The sequence below is a fragment of the Danio aesculapii genome, chromosome 8 (genome assembly GCF_903798145.1).
Source record: "Danio aesculapii chromosome 8, fDanAes4.1, whole genome shotgun sequence".
Taxonomy (NCBI): Eukaryota; Metazoa; Chordata; class Actinopteri; order Cypriniformes; family Danionidae; genus Danio; species Danio aesculapii.
In genome coordinates, this window is record NC_079442.1 from 45699911 (window position 1) to 45725591 (window position 25681).

The 25681-nt window shown below is 34.1% G+C and overlaps 1 protein-coding gene across 1 annotated transcript in view; it reads right to left on the reverse strand.

The window, feature by feature from the left end:
- ccdc120a (coiled-coil domain containing 120a) overlaps window positions 1-25681 on the reverse strand; it is a 128645-nt gene that overhangs the window by 77806 nt on the left and 25158 nt on the right. The gene's annotated exons all lie outside the window — the stretch shown is intronic.

Genomic DNA, 25681 nt, shown 5'->3' on the forward strand with positions numbered 1-25681 from the left:
CTCTCCTCTTTCAGAGACTGCATTGATTTAAGGTCTTAAATTACATGGGGTTAAAGGATTACTTTCCTTTGACTGATCATACTACAGTTATTAAACTGAATAACATAAATAACTTATAAAAAAATCTTTATTCATTGGTTTATTAAAAAAAATATTTATTGTTGTGATTTGGGATTTCAGGTCGATCTTTGTTAAACTTGATTGACTCTTTGTTTAAAGGGATAGGTCACCCAAAAAAATGATAAAAACTCTGTCATCATTTAGCCTATGGGTGGCCCAATCCTGTTCCTGGAGATCTACTTTCCTGCAGATTTCAGCTGCAACCTTGATCAAACACACATGATTTTAATTACCAAGTGCTTCAAGTTGGTTTAGTTGTGTTTGATTAGGGTTGGAGCTAAATTCTGCAGAAAGGTAGAACTCAGGAACAGGGCTGAGCACCCCTGATTTAGTCCATTTATCCCACAAGTTTCTTTTTTCTGTTGAACACAAAAGAAGATATTTAGAAGAATGTTGTAAAAAAAACGCCATTGATGTTCTTAGTATTTCATAGTCATTTTTCCAGCATTCTTCAGAATATCAAGAGAATCAAAAGAGGAAAAATTTTTAATAATAAAAAAATTGCAGTATTTTGCTTGAATTTAATTGTATTATCTTTAAATTTCTAAATATGTTTGGTGACTAAAATATTACTTTAATAAATATATCTGTTTAATAAATCTGCTTTGTTTAAATGCAGCAAAATACATTGCCCATATTCACTGAGAAATTGATACAAATATTCATTTTCAAAATGGGGTGTACTTACATATGCTGAGCACTGTGTATATATATATACTGACATATTTCTTTTCTTTAAACAGAACTCTCGTCTTTCACAGGCTGCTTTGATTAAAGTTATTTAGCTTGAATTAAATTATACTGGATTAAAATTGTTAACTTCACTTTCCTAAGACTACAGTTATTAAACTGATTAAAATATTATTTATTTTATTATTATTTTATTTTTTATTTAATAAAGTTAATTAATTTTATTTATGTTTTTTAAATACTCGCTGTGATTTCAGGTCAGTCTTTGTTAAACTTTTTTTGATTCTGTTTAAATGGATAGTTCACCCCCAAAAAATAAATGAAAACTCTGTCATCATTTAGTCTATTCATCCTCCAAGTTTCTTTTTTCCATTGTACACAAAAGAAGGTATTTAGAAGAATGTTGTAAAAAAAAGCCATTGATTTTCTAAGTATTTCATAGTATTTTTCCAGCAATCTTCAGGATATCTTGTTATGTGTTTAACAGAAGAAAAAAATTCATAAAAAGTCACGAACCACTCTAGTAAATGATCAGGAAATTTTCATTTTTGCGTGAACTACCCTTTAGCTAACTAATAAATTCACATGTGGGATAAAACAAAAAGAATTTCTGCAATATATATTCACACGCTGACATATTTCTTTTCTTTAAACAGATCTCCAGCTCTCGTCTTTCATAGGCTGCATTGAATAAAGTTATTTAGCTTGAATTAAATTACACTTGAATTAAATTACACTGGATTAAAATTAAAATTATTAAACTGAAATAAAAAAAAATAAAATAATATTTATTTATTTATTTATTTAAGTTATTTAATTTAATTTAAGTTTTTTAAATATTCACAGGGATTTGGGATTTCAGCTCAATATTTATTAAACTTATTTATTTCTTTGTTTAAAGAGAAAAAGAGATTGGAAAAGAGTTGGAAAATAGATCAATTCCGTCATCATTTAGTCTATTCATCCTCCTAGTTTCTTTTTTCTGTTGAACACAAAAGAAGATATTTAGTAGAATGTTGTTTAAAAAAGCTATTGATTTTCATTATTTTGTGTTCCTACTATGGATATCCGTGTCTGCTTTTCCCCAACATTCTTCAGAATATCTTCTTTTGTAATCAACATAAAAAAACCCTCAAGTGTGAGTAAACGATAAGGAAATTTTTATTTTTGCATGAACTACCCCTTTAGCTAAATAAAAATACATGCGATAAAACAAAAATAAGATTTGTACATTCATTCATTCATTCATTTTCCTTCAGCTTAGTCCCTTTATTTATCAGGGGTCACCACAGCGGAATGAACCGCCAACTATCCAGATTATGTTTTACACAGCGGATACCCTTCCAGCTGCAACTCAGTACTGGAAAACACCCATACACACTCATTCTCACAAACACACTACGACCAATTTAGCTCATCCAATTCACCTTTAGCATGTCTTTGGAGGAAACCAGAGCACCTAGAGGAAACCCACGCCAACACGGGGAGAACATGCAAACTCCATACAGAAATGTGAAATTGACCCATGCCGGGACTCGAACCAGCGACCTTCTTGCTGGAAGGTGACAGTGCTAACCACTAAGCCACTGTAGATCTGTATAATATCTGTAAATACTTTCACATCCGCTTTCATATTACATGTCTGTAAGGCAGCTGTTGTGCTTTTCTCCGGGATCTGTGTTTAAATTACTGGCGACTCTGGAGGATTCAGAGACGTCTTAAAGAAAGTGGAGCAGCGGCCTCATGGTGATCGAGGTGCGGAAAACTGAGACATGTTTCGACTACCTTCAGTTTCCCAGAGGGACAGAGCTGTGCCTTCATTTGCAAACCAATTGGCTTTAAAACAGGATTTCTATTCAGATGTAAAGGATGTCATCTACATCAAACAACAGCTCGATCCTTTCAGTTGAGCAGGCTCGTATTACACATGATAATTGGAGAGAAACATGAAAACTATGTGGAATCATGTTATAAATTTGCACCAAAAAAAATGAAGCAACAACTTTGCAATATATTAGTATAAGTTGTTTGTGACGAGCATTGGTTCATCACGTGACTTTCTTTTCACCGTTATGTTTTTTTTCTGTGTGACAATGTGTAGATATAAGCACTTCAAACAACGTTAATTAAAGAAACATGGAAGATTACCGTAAAATTTTCACGTTTATTTTATGGTTTCAATGAGAACGTTCCTGCAAACACAGCTTGTAAATTTTACGGATATTTTTTTTTACAGTGAATGTTGGGTCAAATATGGACAAACCCAACCCTTGTCATTTTAATACCATTTAAATTTAATAAAAAAAATTAACCCAACCTTGGGTTTGTCCATATTTGACCTAACATTGCATTAAAGGTACAGTATGTAAGTTTGACACCCAATGGTTGAACTAGGTATTGCACTCCTGGATCAAAACAAACGCAAGCGCAGGTTGCCAGATTGAGGACAGAAGCGGGTGATTTAAATCGTGTTCTAAATAAAAGCAACGGCACCTGATAGAAGGAATATTTTCATATTATAAGTAGAAAATATTGTGGGTAGCACAATCGCCTCACAGCAAGATGGTTGCTGGTTCAAGCCCTGGCTGGGTCAGTTGGCATTTCTGTGTGGAGTTTGCATGTTCTCCCCGTGTTGGCGTGGGTTTCCTCCAGGCGCTCCGGTTTCCCCCACAGTCCAAAGACATGTGCTATAGGTGAATTGAATAAGCTAAATTGGCCGTAGTGTATGTGTGTGAATGAGAGTGTATGGATGTTTCCCAGTGATGGGTTGCAGCTGGAAGGGCATCCACTGCGTAAAACATGTGCTGGATAAGTTGGCGGTTCATTCCGCTGTGGCGACCCCAGCTTAATAAAGTCGAAAGGAAAATTAATGGATGAATGACCTTGCTAAGAACTGTGCATTTGCTTATTATTATCATTATTATCATTATCATTATTATTATTATTATTATTATTATATATGTAAAACATGCTGGAATAGATGGCGGTTCAATCCACTGTGGCGACCCCTGATAAATAAGGGACTAAGCTAAAGGAAAATGAATGAATGAATAATATATTATTAATAACAATATTTTTTTTAATTTCTCAGTTGACCCAAATACTTTCTCGTATTCTAAATTCTTGTCTAGTTTAATTGGGTTAAATGAAACTTTTAAAAACATATAGTTGCAATTTAACTGTTTGCATGAGTTAAAGAAGTAAAAAAACACATATGTTGCCATGACCTTATAATTTTTTACTGTGGTAAAAAATAAGGATAAAACCAGAAAACCTTCTCACAAAAAATAAATAAATTAATAATAATAATAATAAATTATTTAAAAATATTGACTGTGCATATACAGGTTTTCTCATGATCAAAACAGTTATTAAATATAAATAAAATTGGACTGAAAATGTTTACTTCATTTGTTTTTTATTGTGGCAATGCCGGGAGCTCATCACTGACTTGTGAAATTCACAGTTCAGGAACATTAACAGCAGACGTGTTGAGTTGTAGCTGATTTCTCAATTGCGTAACAAGGTCCTTTACCAAATGGTGCTCAGAGTCAGTGTGTTTCTTATTATCAATGAGAAAAATATTTATTTTAATGTAAAATAAGTGGCTTATAGGTTAGCACTGTCACCTCACAGCAAGAAGGTCGCTGGTTCGAGTCCCGTGTGGGTCAGTTGGTATTTCTGTGTGCGTTTGAATGTTCTCCCCATGTAGGCGTGGGTTTCCTCTGGCTGCTTCGGCTTCCCTCACAGTCCAAAGACATACGGGTATAGGTGAATTGGGGAAACAAAATTGTCCATGGTGTATGAGTGCGTGTGTGAATAAGAGTGTATAGGTGTTTCCCAGCACTGGATTGCGGCTGGAAGGGCAACTGCTGTGTAAAACATATGCCGAAATAGTTGGCAGTTCATTCCACTGGGGTGATCTTTGATAAATTAGGAACCAAGCCGAAGGAAAATAATTTAATGAACGATAATTGTAAAATAAATATAAATGTAAAAAGAGATTGCTTTATTTAAAAAGAGAGTAAACCTAATGCTTTTTAAAGTGACAAGTTAACTTTACTTGAAAAGTGAGTAAACCTGTTGCTACTTAGAACTGTTAAGCTGATTTAATTTAAGCTGACAGTTATGCACATGGTTAATTTATTTATTTTAAGCTACTGTAAATCTACCAGAAAAGCTTGGTGCTGTGACCAAATTTCTTTAAATGACAAGTACCAAAGAAGGTCACTCAATAATTTATTAAATAAACAGGATAAAAGAAGTAGCGAAGGTTTTTTTTTCTTCTTCGTCAGTGTATTTTCATCATGTTAAGGCAACAAGTTTACTCAATTTTATAAAGTCAACGAATTGCTTTACAGTGTACAGTCAGAAAGTAAGAATTATTAGTCCGCCTGCACTGTATAAAATGATATGATCAATTAGTCGCGACAGCATATGTTTTCAGTTAATTGTTACTTATTAATCATGTTCTAGCTTAATTTTATAAGTTACCCAAGTTGTTTTAAGTCAGCTTAATATAACATGTTCAAATGACTTATGAGGTTAATTTGATTCCGCTTAAAAATTTGAGGCAACCAGTATTTTATTACAGTGTGTATATTGTTTCCGCAATTTCTGTTTAATGGAGAAAAATATATTTTTTCAACACATTTCTAAACACAATAGATTTAATAACTGATTTCTATTAACTGATTTCTTTTATCTTTGCCATGATGAAAGTAAATAATATTTTACGAGATATTTTCAAGATACTAGTATTCAGATTAAAGTGACATTTAAAGGCTAAACTACACTGTAAAAAAAATCTGTAATTTTATGGTTAATTTCAGGCAGCTGGGGTACCTGAAATAAACCATAAAATAACGGCCGTTAAATTACAGAAATTTACTGTAAATTAACAGTTAAATTACAGAAATTTACCTGAAATTTTTTAATTTAAGGAAATTTCTGTAATTTAATGTCCATTATTTTACAGTAAATTTCTGTAATTTAACAGCCGTTATTTTATGGTTTATTTCTGGCACCCCAGCTGCCGAACATTAAGCGTAAAATTATGGATTTTTTTTTACAGTGTAGGCAAGTTAGGATAATTAGGAAAGTCATTTGTATAACAATGGTATGTTCTATAGACAATCCAAAAAAATATTGCTTAAGGGGGCTATTAAAAATGGTTTTAAATCAATTAAAACATCTTTTATTCCAGCCGAAATAAAACAAATAAGACTTTCTCCAGAAGAAAAAATATTACAGGAAATACTGTGAAAAATTCCTTGCTCTGTAAATCCTCATTTAGGAAATATTTGAAGAAAAAATAAATAAATAAATAAATAAAATGAAATAAAAATCACAAGAGAGCGGATAATTTAGAATTTAACTGTACACATCGAAAACAAAATACACATTGAATCTAAAATAAGTGTTTAGTCAATGTGCTTAGTGTCATTCACACAACTATAACAAACACCATCATGGTAACACACATGAAATTGAAGTAACGCAATAAACACTGTTTATCAAAATTAGATGTAACATAAAACTCAAATGTACATCACTGATGAATAAGTGCTTGAAAATAACTATTAAAAAATATAAAAACTGGAGTGCGTTTCAGGGAATTCTGCAAAATTACGGTTATTTACCGTGTATATAAAAGGGCTATAGTTCACCCAAAAATAAAGTTCTGTCATCATTTACTCACCTTTTTACTTGCACACTTTAATGAGCTTCTTTTCTTTATTAAACACAAAACAAGATATTTTGAAGCTGGAGACCTGTAACCATTGACTTCTATAGTATTTGTTTTTCCTACTATACAAGTCAGTGGTTATAGGTTTTTAGCTTTCTTCAAAATCAGTATCCTGCTAACACAGTAAGCTTTCTTAAAGTTCTTTAAAAAAACCTACTGTTAGCAGGATACAGACTTTTAATGTATAATAAAAAAAAATAATGAACCAAAATCATAGCCATTTTTCCAGTGTTGGGTTAAAACAACCCAGAGTTTTCAAGAGTGTGGTCAGTGTGGGGCTTCTGAACCCAAAGTGTCTCGTCATCTGGGATTTACATCAGTTTAATTTGAGTGCAAAGATTTCAATGAGGGGAAGTTCAGCTGGAGATCAGAACAAAGTGCATCTCCTGCCTTCCTGGAATTCTCTAGAAGAACATTCTCCCAGCGGCTGGAGAAACCCTGCAGAGAGCAGAGACCCCTGTCCGCTTCATCAATCACTCCACAGACAGAGAACAACAATATCACACCGCTGAGAGTCTGCTCTGAGCTCATCCTATTAACCACAGCCTACAATTCCAATCTACATCTCACTCTACAGGCGGACAAGCTCCAACTAATGCAGCATACAGTATATGATTGTCTGTATGTTTGGAGACAATATAATGTACTCATAAATTAATTCATAATATATTGTTATTGTGTAAAAATATTGATGAGTCACCCTGCACAAAGTAGAATAAGTATTATTTTTAGTTTAGTAAGTTTAATAATATTTCAGCTGCATGATTCTTTGCTTTTTTGCATATTTTTCATTTTTATTTGAAGCATGCAGGAAACTAGTCACAAATTAACATGCATTTTAATTCTTTTGTGGAAAAATACTGATGATTCATCTTGTACACATAATTAGTACAGAATTATTTTGTAAAATTTTTAATAAAAATTTCAGTCGTTGCTGTCTAAATATATCATATTTATATTATATATTATATATATATATATATATATATATATATATATATATATATATATATATATATATATATATATATACATACATACATACATACATACATACATACATACATACATACATACATACATACATACATACATACATGCATACATACATACATACTGTATATACATACATACATATATACACTGAAATATAGACTAATAATTAAACAAAAACCTTAAATAAAATAAAAATAAGAAAAAATCTAATAAAAACATAATTAAATATGAATAACATATTTTAAAAAAACTATAATGCTATATTAATATATAAGTTTTTTCTTGAGAAAAAAAGATTGAGGACTTATATATTAATATAGCATTATAGTTTTTTTAAAAATATGTTATTCATATTTAATTATGTTTTTATTAGATTTTTTCTTATTTTTATTTTATTTAAGGTTTTAGTTTAATTATAATTTTTTTTTATATTTCAGTTTTAGTTGTTTTAGTATTATATATGAAATTTTTTATTGAATTTTATTTGATTTTATTCTCTAAGTTTTAGTTAACTATAATATCCCTGCCTTAAATTAGCAAAAATAATTAGCAAATCGTGGTTTAAGACTGTAAACTGATAAACTTAAAATATTGACTGTTTAAAAATGCATATATAATATATTGCAAATCTCATCCAAATAAATATTATTTATATTAAATATTTAAAATATTATTATAAATGATGTTTAACAGAGCAAGGGAATTTTCACAGTATGTCTGATAATATTTTTTCTTCTGGAGAAATCTTATTTGTTTTATTTCGGCTAGAATAAAAGCAGTTTTTAATTTTTTAAAAATATTATCAAAAAATATATATCAATATTATTAGTCTCTTTAAGCTATATATATATTTTTTTTCGATAGTTTACAGAACAAACCATCGTTATACAATAACTTGCCTAATTACCCTAACCTGCCTAGTTAACCTAATTAACCTAGTTAAGCCTTTAAATGTCACTTTAAGCTGTATAGAAGTGTCTAGTAAAATATTATTTACTGTCATCATGGCAAAAATAAAAGAAATCAGTTATTAGAAGTGAGTAATTAAAACTATTATAAACATAAACATTATAAAACAGAATTGTATTTTATTAAACTATCCCTTTAATATATACGGTAAATAACCATAAATTGAATTTCCTATTAATCCCTGCATCACATTTCACTATATATACACACAAATAAAACTGACATCTTGAAAACAGGGAAAACATGAACGATTTTGTCCATCGTAAGAGAAGCAGAAGTTCATTTAAGATGGAAGAGAAAGTTTGGCAGTGACTGAATGAGCTGTGGTGACCGGAACATCTAAAGGGAGATGTTTGAGATGTTTGCCATCTGTTTAACAAATCGTGACATAAACCCCTCCCAAAATGCACAGGTGTTTTCCATTAACCAAGAGCACAAACGCAGCCAAAGGGAGAGACCTGAAACCCGGCAGCTGAACCCTACATAAAACCCAGATTTTCAGCCAAAGAGAAGAGGGTTTCAGTGAGCGCTGGCACTGAATGACAAACTCAAAACCAGAGTGCCGCTCATACAAACTGCTTATTATAACTTTTAAATCTACAACCATAATGATGTGTAAAGGACTTTATTTATTCATACAGTGGTACACTGAGTTCTTAGAACAGACTATAAATAAAAGTTGTATATTCATGCATTCATGCAACACATTTTTAACAGTTTTTCATAAGAGCGTAGAAGATTATGTATAAATAAATTTTTACACATAAAAAGTAAATCTGACATTGTATAATGTAAAATATAAAAATATTTAATGATTTAAAGGGGTGGTCCAGAGCGTATTTTTAAGGCTTGGTTGTGTTTATAAGATGCAAAGCAATGTGTGCTCATGCTTCACTTGTAGAAAATCAGGTTATTTTTTCATACATCTTACTTTGTATTCAGCTACTCAACTAACAAGACGACAACTAATACGAACATTTCTGAATATTTTCGAATACTAATTCAAATATTAAACGAATATTTCCTAGTTCCTCCAAAGGCCTCCCCTCAAGAGGCTCTGATTGGTCAGCCAACATAATGTGCTGTGATTCGCTGAACGGCTCCTTGTGACTGGGAGAATTGTCACGCCTCTACTAGCATGCACTGTGCCTCTGCTTGTAAATACTGTCAGTTAGAGTAGCTGCCATTATTTGAGATGTAGAATGCAGGAAAAGCTGCTGCAAAGAGAGACACTGCTTCGCTGGTAAAGACTGGGTGTTTACAGGGGTTTGGCGGATAAATATGAATTTGTAGCTAAATTGTTAATGATGTCAAACAGCATTTCCCATTGTTTACATCCCTGTTTACATCCTCGCTACAACATACTGTTAGCGTTAATAACTTAGCATGTAATAGATCAATTTTAACAAATAAAAAACTTACAGGTTGTGGCTCACAATCCACAGCTTCTTCTATTATGGTTGAAGGAGTTTTTAGCCAAATCCAGAACTGAACTGGGAGAGATTCTGGAAGCTGTCCTTTGTCAGATGTTGGCTATATCTTTTTTAAAATTCTCTGGAACATAATTAAAATTAAACTGTAAGCACTTCTGTCTTCGTGTCGTGTCCCTTGGAAGTCTAAATACAGAAACAGAACAAGCTCTGTGGAAATAGCAGCGTTTGGACGCCATTTAGCTTTCTCTACTATAACATTGCAGCACCTCTGGCCACGCCCTTTTGATGTGCGGGCGTGATGAATGCGCGTAACCTGAAGGGTTTATGATAAAATTTTTTAAAGAAATATAAATAGAAATTTCATAATGATTTGATGAAAACCACCCACAACATCTACATTTCCTCCGTGATTTCTGCAACTCAGGCTCATTAGAAATATGTGCCCAGGACTACATTTTTGAGAACTGAAAAAACATGTACCCTGCACTTTGTATTCTTGCAGTTTTTGGTGTAACAAATCCACTAGAGGGTGTCGTGTACATTTTTGACAGTCTCAAATATGTTACCGTGCCATGTTTTCTCACGCATGCCATTTCTCATAAATTCACCAGAGACCGCTGTGTACATTTCTGTGCATATTAACATCCTTCTTGCACATTTCCTTGAGATAAACAGGAGTCCTGACATTTGATCCTACCCATCAGATTATGCTACCAACACTGTATTTGAAGGGTTCTGAGGTTGGGGTTAAGGATTAAGTAGATTAGGGCGATATTACAGCTTCATATCACACTACTCCACATTAAAATTTACACTGGTAGCAAAATCTGATGGGTAGCATATTGTGCATAAAAATGTGCTACCTACTTTTTGAATGGGAGGTAGGACAATCTGACAAGGTAGGAGAAATGAAGAAACATGAAAACCACTGTCATATTTCCTAGTTCCTCTGAAGACCCGCCTTCAAGAGGCTCTGATTGGTCGGCTAACATAAAGTTCTGTGATTCGCAGATCAGCTCCACATCACCAAGCAGTATCTCTGTTATAACATTACAGCGCCTCTGGCCACGCCCTTTCACTACGCAGGGTGTCTCTGTGTAACCTGAAGGGTTTATGACATCATTAACCCGGATGTATTTTTTTGTAGTCCCCAAACTTTGTCTGTTCGCTGTAGGATTTGCTAAGCTAACTGTAAAATCTGATGTCTCCCTTTGCATTGAACTTTAAGCGCCTTACATTCAGAGATGTTGTTTATGTTCACACAGCTACATTACACATCGACTAAAGTTTCAAATATGATATTGTAGTGGACCATCCTTTTAATTATTCATACAGTGCTACACTGAGATCCAAGCATAGACTCTCTCTCTCTCTCTCTCTCTCTCTCTCTCTCTCTCGCTCTCTATAAATATATATATATAAAATGTTTTCATGCTGTGTTTTTGAGAAGATTCAAGCTCTTTGATGTCTGTGCTTTTCACAGGAGCGCAGAAGATTTACGGGCTCTGAAACAATAGTTTAACAGCGGCCAGCGGCTCGTAGGAGGCAGATCTCAGAGTAACAGCTGATCCTGACATATTTAATGCTGCTCTTTTAGTTCTGTGCCAGTTGGCTAGCTCTCCTCCCCATCTTTCTTACTCTAAAACCTCTCCAGGAGTAATCCGGGGGAAAAAAAGCTCCACAGATCAAACTCTAAATGCTCCTTTACACTAATCCAGCGCTTCAGGCTCTCAGTGGGACGAGGGCTGGATTTATCAGTGTGGTCATAGCAGATGATGTCTCTGATCACTGATAAGTCTACAAGGATCTATAGGTAGGGAATCTTAAAGGTTTTTTGGTAACAGTTTTAATTTTGGGTTTCCTCCGGGTGCTCCGGTTTCCCCCACAGTCCAATCAGATGCGCAATAGGTGAATTGGAAAAACTAAATTGGCCCTAGTGTATGTGTGTGTATGGATGTTTCCCAGTACTGAGTAGTAGCTGGAAGGGCATTCATTGGCAGTTCATTCCGCTGTGGCGACCCCTAATGAATAAAGGGACTAAGCCAAAGAAAAATGAATGAGTGAATATATTTAGTACAATTCACTATATATATATATATATATATATATATATATATATATATATATATATATATATATATATATATATATATATATATATATATATATATATATATATATGCTTATTTGTCACTTCACTGTACATGACTGTTTGGCACCATCGTGTGACTGAATAATAATTCATTATTAATAATAATTCAGCCATTTTTCTTTCGGCATGCTTTTTATCAGTGTTTCTCAACCACGTTCCTGGAGAACCAAAAACAGTGCATGTTTTGGATGTCTCCCTTGTCTGTCACACCCATTACAGGTCTTTCAGTCTCTGCTAATGAGCTGATGTTCTGAATCGGGTGTGTTTGGTTACAGAGACGCGGAAAATGTGCAGAGTTGGTGGTCTTTTGGGAATGTGGTTAAGAAACACTGCTTTATGTTTAATAAAGGGTTAGTAAATAATTACTGCTCAGATCAATGTTTTGTGTCTAATAGTTTATTTTTGTGCAAGTAATGTACATCTAGTCGGTTGTTTTCTGAATAAGGCTCAGTCTTATAAAACAGCCCTCCTGGATGTACATCATCCCTTACACTGTAATAAATGCCATAAATCTTTAAGTCAAATCAAATAAAATTTTGTTTATTTCATCAGTTACATAAAATTACAATTTTTAAACCTTAAAAACATTTTATTTGATGTTTTAAGTCAGTGTACATATTTATAAATCAATATTTACATATAAATCAAAGTACATTATGCTAATAATAGATATAAAACTATTTTAATGTAATATATATTTAAAGAAAAAGGCACATTTACTTTTTCTATATCGATCAGTATTAAAGGGCACCTATGGTGAAAAATCTACTTTTCAAGCTGTTTGGACAGACATGTTTGTAGGTATAGTGTATAGACCGTCATATTGGGGTGATATAAGCACACCCAGTACTTTTTTTTCAATGTAACAACATAAAAACGGTGGACCAATTGGAGCGGTTTTCACACCGATCGCAACTTGACGTAGGAGTGCGGTCCCACCGCCCACAGAATTGATTGACAGCTGCGTATTAACATGTCCTGGTAGTCACGTGTATATTCATATCAACAAGACAGGGCGAGCGCAAAGCAACCGGGAATAAAAGGTCTGTTCAGTTCGCTAGGATCATCAATCATCATCAAACATGATCAAGAGTGAGTTTTACAAGTTTAAAATGTTTTAAAACGAAGCATGTGTGTAATGAATTACAGCGATTTACTTCATCAGCACAGCCGCGTGTCAGAACAATTATAAAAGAAGACGCTTCAATCCCGGTTTGTGGATGTTAAATCAGGTTTATTTTGTACATTAACATAACAGATGTTCATACAGCAGTGGAGATTAACCTGTATCCTGCCACATTTGCATGCAAAAAGACTGCAAAGCTAAATGCGCATGCTGTCTGTCTGTGTGTGTGTGTGTGTGTATCTATGTGTGCGCACGTGAACTCAAAAACTCATTGGTAAAGTTCTTACTGTAGTATTTCTCACAAACGCTACATGAGATCTGCTTCCTTTAAGTCTGTCTGTTGTCTGACACAGCCGAGGGAGGAGATTAAAGGCACGCAGAAACGCATGTAGAAACAGTGGGTGGGAAGGACTAGCCTTAAAGGAACAGTACAACAAAACCGCCACCTGGTGCAAAAATGTATAAAAGAGAAACTTATAATAGGTATAATAAAAATTCTGATGGGTGTTTTGAGCTGAAACTTTACAGACACATTCTGGAGACACACAAGACTCATATTAAATCTGAAAAAAGGGGTAACCTAGGTGCCCTTTATCAACCAAGGCTCATTCTGAAAACATACCTCTATACACCTTTCTGGAGAGCGCCAAATATGTGCCAGGAGCTACAATTTTTTTTCAGTTTCTGTTTTTGTGAATCCACCAGAGGTCGCTGTGTATTTTTTGAGATCTCAAATTGATCTCGCAAGTACCATTCACGTCTACTGTTCTCACGTAAATCCACCAGAGGCCGCTGTCCACTGAATGACCAACCCATCAACTGTCCCACCCTCCTCCTCCCCTAAACCCAACCAATAGTGTTTTCAAAAGCACTGACTAACTCGCACACCCACTTCCTTAAACCCAACCAATGGTGTTTTCAAAAGCAACGACTGACCCGCTCACCCAATTCCCTAAACCCAACCAACAGTGTTTTCAAAAGCACCGACTGACCCGCTCACCCAATTCCCTAAACCCAACCGACAGTTTTATAAAGCAATCCAGAAAAAGAAAAGCCCTCACCTGATTTTTGCCATGTTTTCAGATTTTACCACATTCTCACCCTGTTATTTACTTGTTTATTGTATTTTTTGGCTTCTGTTTACATCTTACCCGCTTTCTGGAACCGTTCTTCGCCAGACTCGAACCCCGTCGTCATGCTCAACTCTATATTCCGCCATCGTACAAGGCAAGCTAACTGGACAAACTGGTAACAGCGGGAAAGTCGTCCATAAAAAAAGGTAAGCGGTCAGCTGGTAAGGGCGAAAAGGAACGGCGTCATACCGCCCCGTGTTTGTTTGAAAGACGAAATGCAGCCATACGTACTTCTGGCTACATAATTCATGATCTCCAGTGATATATATATATAGGGCTACATTTTCAGAATAAGCCTATGTTGATATTTAGGAAATGTGTATTACTTTTCTTGTTGATTTTTTTTACGTAGGAACGCTGCCCTCTGGTGGACGAAAATGCATAGCAACACTCTGCCAACCACAACAACAGCTCAACATCATTACCTCAGGCAGAAAACAATGTAATTCGGTGCTCCTGGTGGTAAAGAACACTTCCCACATCAAGATTGTATATTATTATATACTACACACCCGAGTATATTTAGAAATAAATGCACAAATGCTGCTACTGCGGCTCTTCTAAAGTTACACTTTAGGTACTAATATGTACATTCATTCATTTATTTTCTTTTTGGCTTAGTCCCTTTTTAAATCTGGGTCGCCAGAGCGGAATGAACCGCTAACTTATTCAGCATATGTTTTACGCAGCGGATGCCCTTCCAGCTGCAACCCATTACTGGGAAACACCCATACACTCTCATACACACACATACACTACGGACAATTTTAGCTTACCCAATTCACCTGTATCGCATGTCTTTGGACTTGTGTGGGAAACCGGAGCACCCGGAGGAAACCTACGCCAAAATGGGGAGAACATGCAAATTTCACACAGAAATGCCAATTGACCCAGCCGAGGCTCAAACCAGCGACCTTCTTGCTGTGAGGTAATCGTGCAACCCACTGTGCCACCGTGACGCCCCTAATATGTACACTATTATTATATTTACTTTTAGGTACAAATTTTGAAATGCACTGCTCCAGTGACAGCATTTGTACTTTTATTTCTGAGAGTATGGTTTTGAGTTCAGGCCTCGTGTGAGTGATTGTGGTGTCTCTGGTGTAAAAGTCCAAAACAGGACGCTGCTCCACACTGAATGGCAGAGAAACACACGGCCAAATGAACATCCACTGGGCAAAACTTCCTCTACTTCCTGTTCAAGTCATGAAAACTTGATGAACTGCCTGCCCTGCAACTGAACACAAACACACACCCTTCCAAGTCTATGAGTGTGGTGTGTGTGTGTGTGTGTGTGTGTGTGTGTGTGTGTGTGCACATCCTATAGACCATATATTTTCTAATGGCCATGACCCAAAAATGAGTCACAGGTCAGTTTTCTTTGAAAAGAAAATGTTTGGGAACAGTGCTGCATTATTCCCCAAAAAGTAAATGTTAAAATATTATTTATTTAAAAATTACATAATAATAATAATAATAATGACCACAATAACAACAAACATTAATAATTCAAATATAACATATAAATAAAATTATTTATTTTGTAATTAAATAAAAATAATAAATAAATAACAATAAAATTAAGTAAATAAAATAAAATAAAGTTAATTAATAAAAATTTAATATAACCAAATTAAAATAATAATAAATAAAAATAAACAGAAAAAAATCTTAAATTTGACAAATTAAAAATACAAATAAAATAACAAAGAACTGTAAAGTGATAAAAAGTAATTGCATTAAAATAATAATTATAACTATAATAATAATTAAAATATTAATTATACAAAGTACCTATACATTTATTTCAATTAAAGAATAAAACAAAATTAAATTAAATAAAACATTTTATTAAATAAAATTAAATATAATTAAAATAAAATAACAATAAATGAAAAATAAGGAAAAAAACCTTAAATTTGACAAATTAATATTATAAATAAAATAACTGTCAACTCTGAAAGTGCTAAAGATTTAAGTAAATGCATTAAAATAATAATTAATATTAATAATAATAATAATAATAATAATAATAATAACTAAAATATTAATAATACAAATAGAAAATATAAATATTTTTTTACTTTTTGATTAAATAAAAAGAATAAAATAAAATACTAAAAATAGAATAAATAAAATAACAAATATAAAATAAAATATAATTTAATTAAATAAAAAAATAATTTAATAAAATTAAATATAATTAAATTAAAATAACAATGAATAAAAATATTCATTATTTATTATTAAAAATAAATAAAAATAAACATACTTAAATTTGACAAAATAAAAATATAAATAAAATAACTCTTTATAATAAAACTTTAAGTAAATCCATTAAAATAATAATTATATTAACACTACTAATCATTACAATGATAAGAAGAAGAATAATAAGAATAATAAATAATAATAATAATAAGAGGAAGAAGAAGAAGAAGAAGAAGAAGAAGAAGAAGAAAAAGAAGAACAAGAAGAACAACTAAGGCAGTGCAGTGGCACAGTGGGTAGCGCTGTTGCCTCACAGCAAGAAGGTCGCTAGATCCAGTCGTGGCTGGGTCAGTTGCCATTTCTGTGTGGAGTTTGCATGTTCTCCTCGTGTTGGCGTAGGTTTCCTTCGGGTGCTCCAGTTTCCCCCACAAGTCCAAAGACATGTGGTATTGGTGAATTGGCCGTAGTGTATGTGTGTGAATGAGAGTGTATGGGTGTTTCCCAGTGATGGGTTGCAGCTGGAAGGGCATCTGCTGCGAAAATGAATGAATGAATAATAACTAAAATATTAATAATACAAATATAACATTTAAATAAATAAAAATTTCGTAATTAAAAAATAAAAATGAAATAAAATAAAAAATTTAATTAAAATTAAAAATAAAATAAAAAAATTAATTAAAATAAAAACTTAATAAAATAAAATATAATTAAATTAAAATAATAATAAGTAAAAATAAACAGAAAAAATCTTACATTTGACAAATTAAAAATATTAATAAAATAGTGATAAGAATGTTTGTAAATCCATTAAAAAATCTATTAAACATATGAGTGTGTTTTATTTTTATATATAAACAAATATATTAGGTTTTTATAAAAAAATATACTGTAATTCATAATTAAGCTAGCATAAGCATTTGGTAAAACGTTGTATTAACAATATTAAATATTCTGACTTCAATTACACTTTCAATCAGCAGTTTAAGATATTAAAATACATTTTCAAGTCTTATTCTGATCTTGGTACTGTTTTAGGCCACATTTCCGCCAAATCTGGGTCATGATGATGAGCAAAACTAGTTCAGAACCAGCATTTCTGCTCAGGCACAATAGAAACTTCCGATGTGATTCACACGGAGACTGTTAGAATATATTAATTTCCTCTGATTAAAGCACCACAGCAGCCTTAGCCACAGACTAGGCTATTTCTCATAAGTGTTTTGATTATTATTTGATGCGCTGTCCCACTGCCCTGGAAGAATCTCTCGCTCCGGCTCTCGAGCGGAGCTTCAAACAGCATGAACTCACTGCTTCGCTCCTTCAGTCCGAGCGGGAGGGGCGCCAGTTGCCAAGCAGAAAAACCCCCCCAAACACTCTCAACCCTCCACCACCCGCTGCTGCAGAGACAACTTATCAACTCGCATCTCCAGACTGCAGAACAGATCACGTAAGGGCTCGGCCATATCACGAAAATCACATATTAGGATACACAAGTCATCTCATTTTGACTGAAATACTTTTTTTTTTTACACATGGTACAGTTTAAGTCCGAATTATTAGCCCCCCTGTTTATTTTTTTTCCCAATTTCTGTTTAACAGAGAGAACATTTTTTCAACACATTTCTAAACATAATAGTTTTAATAACTCATTTCTAATAACTGATTTATTTAATCTTTGCCATGATGACAGTAAATAATATTTGACTAGATATAGGTTAACTAGGCAGGTTAGGGTAATTAGGCAAGTTATGACAACCGTCACAATTGTATAATGATGGTTTGTTCTGTAGACTAATCGAAAAAAATATAGCTTAAAGGGGTTAATAATTTTGATTATTTTCTATAATTTAAAGGGGCTAATAATTTAGAAAAATTAAAAATTGCTTTTATTCTAGCCAAAATAAAACAAATAAGACTTTCTCCCGAAGGAAAAAAATATTTTCAGACATACTGTGTACATTTCTTTGCTCTGTTAAACATCATTTGGGAAATATTTAAAAAAGAATAAAAACTAAAGGGGGGGGGCTTTGTGTTTGATTTTCATTTTTTATACACACGGTTATGCCGTCAAACGATTGTATAAACGCAATATCACACTTGTAGCAGTGCGAAATGGCGGTCATTGGTGAGACAACGCATGCCTCCCTCCAGTGCCAATATACAGCCATATCGCACTGCTACATGGTAATGCTTTAAATGCATTGATAAATGAAAACAATGGGGTTTTTCAATAGTTTTTAAAGGAGCAGTATGTAGGAGTGACATTGTGGCTGAACTGTGTATTGCCGTCCAAATTTAAAATATTGGAGATATTTTTTTTTTAAAAAGGCCCTTCTTCCATCAACTCGAGGCACATGCAGGTTACCAGATTGATGACGCAAACAAGAGTGAGTATGCCTGATGATCAAACCTTACAACGCATTACATTGGTAATTAATTATATTATTTGCGAATTAAAACCCACCTCATGAGGATTTATATAATAAATCTGCATCTCATTTCGAAGGCTGTTTCTGTCTTCCAGAGGTCAAGTTTTTGCACCCAGCTACACTGATGCAGCCTTCAAGACTGAATTTAAATATGCTGTGTTTTCTGCCAACTCGGGTGCTGAAAAATAATTGGGTAAACTGGCAGTGGGCAGGTTATAGAGACCAAAATAAAGACTGAAATTCAGTCACAAACACATTTCCAAAGGAGAATAACTGTTTTTCAGGAAAACAAGTATGCTCACTTAGCATGTTTCTGAAATATCTGCAAACATATGGCATTTTTATGCTTTAGAAGAGTCAAAAACTTACATACAGCACCTTTAATCAACATTTAGAAAATTCATTCATTTTCTTTTCGGCTTAATCCCTTTATTAATCTGGGGTCGCCACAGCGGAATGAACCGCCAACTTATCCAGCATATGTTTCAGCGGATGCCCTTCCAGCTGCAACCCATCTCTGGGAAACATCCATACACACACTCATTCACACTCATACACTACGGACAATTTAGCCTTCCCAATTTACCTGTACCGCATGTCTTTGGACTGTTGGGGATACCGGAGCACCCAGAGGAAACCCACGCAAACGAAGGGAGAACATGCAAACTCCATACAGAAACGATAACTGACCCAGCTGAGGCTCGAACCAGCGACCTTCTTGCAGTGAGGAAACAGCACTGCCTACTGCGTCACCCCATTTAAAAAATATCACAAAAAAAAAAAAAGTTTTGTGCAAACCTGCAAATGGAAACAGGTTACTGACAACCAATCAGAATTAAACCTGCCTTAAAAAGCTTGAGCATTGAAGTGAAAGAAAATGTAATAGCAATGTGCGCTTATAACAAACAGAACATAATTATGCATTGCTGTGGACACTAATACGGTAATCACTCTTGATGCGGACTGGCATTTTAAAGTCTAATGTTTGGAAACAACCATCTTAAGCGTTCACATAATTCAACATCGGCCTTTCATGAGGAACCGCTGGACTTTTCAAAGACATTAGCCTTTTTTTGAATGTTTCTTATGCACCTTGATGGGGTGAAATGGCCAAACCACCTGCTTTAATCCCAATCCGCTTGTATTTGTGTGCTTCAGAGGGCAGAACAGCTGCGGCTCATGAGGGAAGCAGTGATAAACGAAGCTGAAGAAAAATAACCCAAACACTTCTGCGCTCTTTCAACTTGTCAAGACCTGCAGTTCCCACAGTCTTCAGAAGAGCTTAAAGGGCATCAGCAGGGAAAAAAAAAACGATTCGTATGGCTTCATATCAAAAGCACTGAGGATTATATAAGAGTCAACGACCAAAACCTGGGAAAAAAAAAAGGAAAAACATAAACAAATGCAATAAGTCTAGTTTAGGGTGTTTTTTATCAGCGAAAACACCTTAGCAAGCATTAAGTGCTACAATTTGGGGCTTTCACAAAATGTGTCTGTGAAGTTTCAGGTTAAATTATCCATCAGATCTTTTATTTATCATTAAAAGGTCCAGTGAAGTGCTTTAAAATGTGCATTTTTATTAGATTTTTGGCGTAATCTCAACCGAAACACAAAGAGAGGGTGGGACATAGTGCAGCTCCTCCCATTTTTTTAAAAAACAGCCAATAGTGTTTTGTTTTTATCACAGCTCTGCCACTGTGAGTGGTTGAGCTCAAGCACATCAAATGAAGGGGGGGGGCGGGGCATGTCAGATACTAGAGAGCATTTGATTGGTTATGATTTGATGAGAAACTGTAGCATGAGGTGACATGAATAAAACATTGATCCATTCAGACGGAAGTGACAAACTACAAGCTTTACATGTTTATATCAGTTTTATATCTTCTAAACGCGAATTTTGTCAGTGTTTTGGAGCACACTAGCTTATAGATATCTTAAAAACGAACAATACTAAAACTCACATCTAAAAAACTTTATTTTAATTACATAGGACCTTTAATGTTTTGGTTCAGAGGAAAAAGTAGCTGTTTTTGTGCCTGCGCGTTAAAAAAAAAAAAAAAGTTTCAGAGAAGGATAACCATGGTTTGATGTCAGGATAAACACAGCAAAAAGACAGAACTCAACTCAACTCAAGACACAATAAAACGGAGACCTACAGTCACAGACACCATTACAACATTCCCTGAGCGCACACACAAACATGCGCGCATTTGCTCATCTACTCATGGCATGACCGGATGACAACGTGACAGGATGCCCACAAAAGAGGTAAATATACGCTGCAGTATAAATATCCATAATATCTAAATTACTGTACAAAATAAACCTGATTTAGCATCCACAAACCTGGACTCCTGTTGCGTGATTGACGCATCCTCATTTATAGTTGTGTACATTATGCATCTGATTTCAGTGGTTATGAATTACGTAGCTCAAAAAGTATAGCTCAAAAGGCTATAAATATGCCAAGTGTAGCACTTACTGGTTCTTGAAGTGCAGTTTGATCACAGAGAGTCGGAACAGATCTTTTAATTCCAGTTTTATAAATTATATAGTTCAACAAGTATAGTTCAAAAGGTTATACAACATGGGCCTTAAACTCAATCCCTGGAGGACCGCAGCTCTACACAGTTTTACAACCCTAATCAAACACAGCTGATCTAGTAGTGTCTAGTAGTCTTGGCCACCTTGATTACCTGGATCAGCTGCATTTGATTATGGTTAGAGCAAAACGGTGCAGAGCTGCGGCCCTCCAGGAGTAGAGATTGAGATCTATGCTAGACAAAATACCAAGTGTAGCACTTACTGCTTCTTGAAGTGCAGTTTGAATACAGAAATTTAAAACAGATCATTTAACCCCAGTTTCTTTGCAAATCCTGTCTTGTAGACATGGTTATATGAGTTAATACCTAGACATGGTAATAGGCGCCTATCAATCAATACTGGCGGAAAAACTACACTGCTACATCATGGTGCAGTAAGTCTCAAAATCGCTGGGATTTGGATCCTATTTTAATGTCAGGAAATAAACAATAAAAAAGAGAATTGTTGTGTTTATATCACTCCAATATGACTGCGGACACACTATCTACCCACATTTATGTCCAAATAGCTTTCAAAAGTTGATTTTGCCTCATAGGTGCCCTTTAAAAGAAAACCCTATATGATTGTGATTTGAAATAAGAGTATAAAATTACTATGCTTTCATTATTTCAATGAGATATACCAATACATTCAGAATGAACAATATTGGCAGATCATCTGTGAAACTTCATTAAAACAGAAGGCAGGTCAGATTTTAGTAACGGGGTTTGAGGCTTTTCATTCTGTGATGGATCTATGCAGCATCAGGTCTGCCAAGAATGGACAGATTACAATATATGAACAACCTCATAAAGCAGAGACATATTAAACTACAGCCAAAGACAGAATGAAGTGCTGCAGTGCAGTAAAAAAAGCTCAAGGTAGGTCACAGCACTGAAAATGGTGGGGGGAATATATATGAGATAAAAATAAAATAAAATAAATAAATAATATAATATATTTATTCATTCATTTTCCTTTGGCTTAGTCTCTCTATTTATCTGCGGTTACCACAGCAGAACGAACCGCCAACTAAGAATAAGAATAAGATATTTTGGTATTATAAAATTACTCAAATTATTACTTTATTAAAAATAACAAAAAAAATTAAAATGATCATTTAAAATTATGAATTAAAAATTTATTTTAAATGTTAATTAAAAGAAAACGGAAAAAGGAATATATGTATATATATATATATGTATGTATGTATGTATGTATGTATGTATGTATGTATGTATGTATGTATGTATGTATGTATGTATGTATGTATGTATGTATGTATGTATATATATATATATATATATATATATATATATATATATATATATATATATTTCATTCATTTTCATTCATATTGTTCAATCATTCATTCTTTTTTCGGCTTAATCCCTTTATTAATTAGGGGTCGCCACAGCGGAATGAACCACCAACTTATCCAGCATATGTTTTACGCAGCAGATGCCCTTTCAGCTGCAACCCATCATTGGGAAACATACATGCACTCTCATTCACACACATACACTATGGACAATTAAGCTTACTGAATTCACCTATACCGCATGTCTTTGGACTTTAGAGCACCCGGAGGAAACCCACGGCAACACTGGAAGAACAAATCAAACTCCACAAAGAAATGCCAACTGACCCAGTCAGGACTCAAACCAGCGACCATCTTGCTGTGAGGTGACAGCGCTGGCTCACTGCACCACCCATATAAATTTAAATATTATGAAGATTTTAGAATAAGTAGCACTATATATACACTACTAATTTTAAAATGTTCATATGAAATATACTGTATGTAGTACTTAGTGTTGGGGGTAACGCGTTACAAGTAACGAGAGTTACGTAATAATATGATTTTAAAGAGTAAAGTAACGCTGTCACAATCACCAGCGATCTAATCCTGGCAGATTGCTGGTAAACACGCAGATCGCTAAGGGTCTACAAATCCGGCATTGTATGGACTACAGATCCAGTCATGCACCGCTCACACGCACCTGTTTCGGATTCCGTTGATTTCACACACTCATGGCTGAGAGCCGCTCATGAACTGATTACACGGACTTTAAATGCAGCGCACACACACATCTTTACTGAGTCTTGATATACTTTTGTGAACATTACGACCGTGTACCGATCTTTGTTTTGTTTGTTTATTGTTTACATTGGGACTGACTATTTGCCTGTTTTTTGATCACAACTCTGGATTCCCTGTGTACATCTGTTTGTCCCTATGTTGATTGTTGCTTGCCTGATCATCTCTGTGTAATAAACCTGCCTTTGGATCCTCAACTAAGTTGTTAGTGTCCATCACATTACAAATGCATTACTTAAAAAAATTAAGTAATAATATTTGAGTTACTTTAAAAAAAATGTAACTTAAGTTACTTTTTAGATTAATTAATTTGCTTTTAAAATGCTTTAAAAAATAGCTTACTGAATTTAAATTAGCGCAATCACATTGAATCACCCACAATGAGAGAATGAGCTTCCTGCCAGAACGGAGAGAAACCAAGATGGCAGAGCTTTACATTTCTGTGATGGAGATATTCTCAATATTTTTTAACACGTGGAAGAAAAGGGGATTATAGTCTCAACAGACAGTGATTTTACTGAACTTATAAGACAAAAATACAAAAGTAGCAAAGACATTGCTTTCAACTTTCATTAATCTGTGTATACGGCATGTGTAGCGTCAGGAATTTCTCAGAAGGAAACATTATTAACAATATTTTTTTATTTTGTTTTTTTAAAGGTAAATGAAGGTGTACGTTATGTAGAGTGTCGTTAAATGCAGAGCTTCTCTATTTTTAAAAAAACCCTGCAATTTCTGAAAAACATCAAGCCTCTGGCAGTTAACTCAAAAGTATAACGTAACGCATAACTTTGCATAAAAAAAACAACAACAAACGCAACTAGTTACTTTTTTGGGGGAGTAACACAATATTGTAACGCATTACTTTCAAAAGTAACTTTCCCTAACACTGGTAGTGCTACTTATGTTATACATACACACACACACACACACACACACACACACACACACACACTTAAATGTATTAATTTCTGTTTGACAAAACCCAAACTCCAAACTTTAAACTAAAACTTAAATAAGTGTGCTCTGTAGATTTAGATCACCTTGCTGAGGACTACAAAGTAAACCAGACCACTATACAGTACATTAGTAGTGCGTTCCTTTTTGTTTTTAAAAAATATTGTGACTGAAATATCAAAAAATATAAAACCAAAATGACATTAGTGCTAATTCCCACCTCTAATATTTGTTTCATGGACAATACTATGGTCTGGAATTGTGCAAACAAATGTAGATGCACCTGGAAGTAGAGATGGCCAAACTAGGGTCCCCAGGCCAAAGTTGGCCCTTGGTAACCTTTGATTTGGCCCGTCATCCAATCTGAGAAGAGAGGGAGAATGATAGGAATGGTTTAGGGACTGTCATTTCAAACTTAACGTAACCTTTTATTTGTTTGTTTTATTGTTAAGCAATAAAAAAGCGAACTGAGCTGATGAATTAAATGTTTCAATTTAAATGCTGTAATTTAGTTTAGAATGTACGTACGGTCACTCGCAGGATAGAGGACAATGCAGAGACTTTGGTGAGCAAACCAAGTCAAAAGCAGATTCTGCTTCACTGTTATAAATGTGATTGTTTATGTTTTTATTCCAATTAGTTATCATTTAAAAAGTTATACTGCATTGGTTATTACGATTCAACGATGTTTTTTGATTTATTTTAAATCTTATGAAATAAACAAGGAAATTACCCATGGCAACTTTAATGTAAAATAGTTTGGTATATTTACCTTCAGCCCACGGCTCTCAATGATATTTGGTTTTTGGCTCTGCATATGAAAAAATGTGGGCACCCCTGATCTAGACTAAATGTGTTTGTTTTAAACACTGGCGCGCCGCCTGTGGCCAGAAGAGGCAATACAACAGCCTGACTGCAGCACTTCATAAAGGTGTGAACAATCCTAAAATCAGAAGGTGCTCGGGAGGGCGTTTTAAAAATAGACCACCACCTGTCTTCACTCCAACACTACTTCACAATCTCCACACT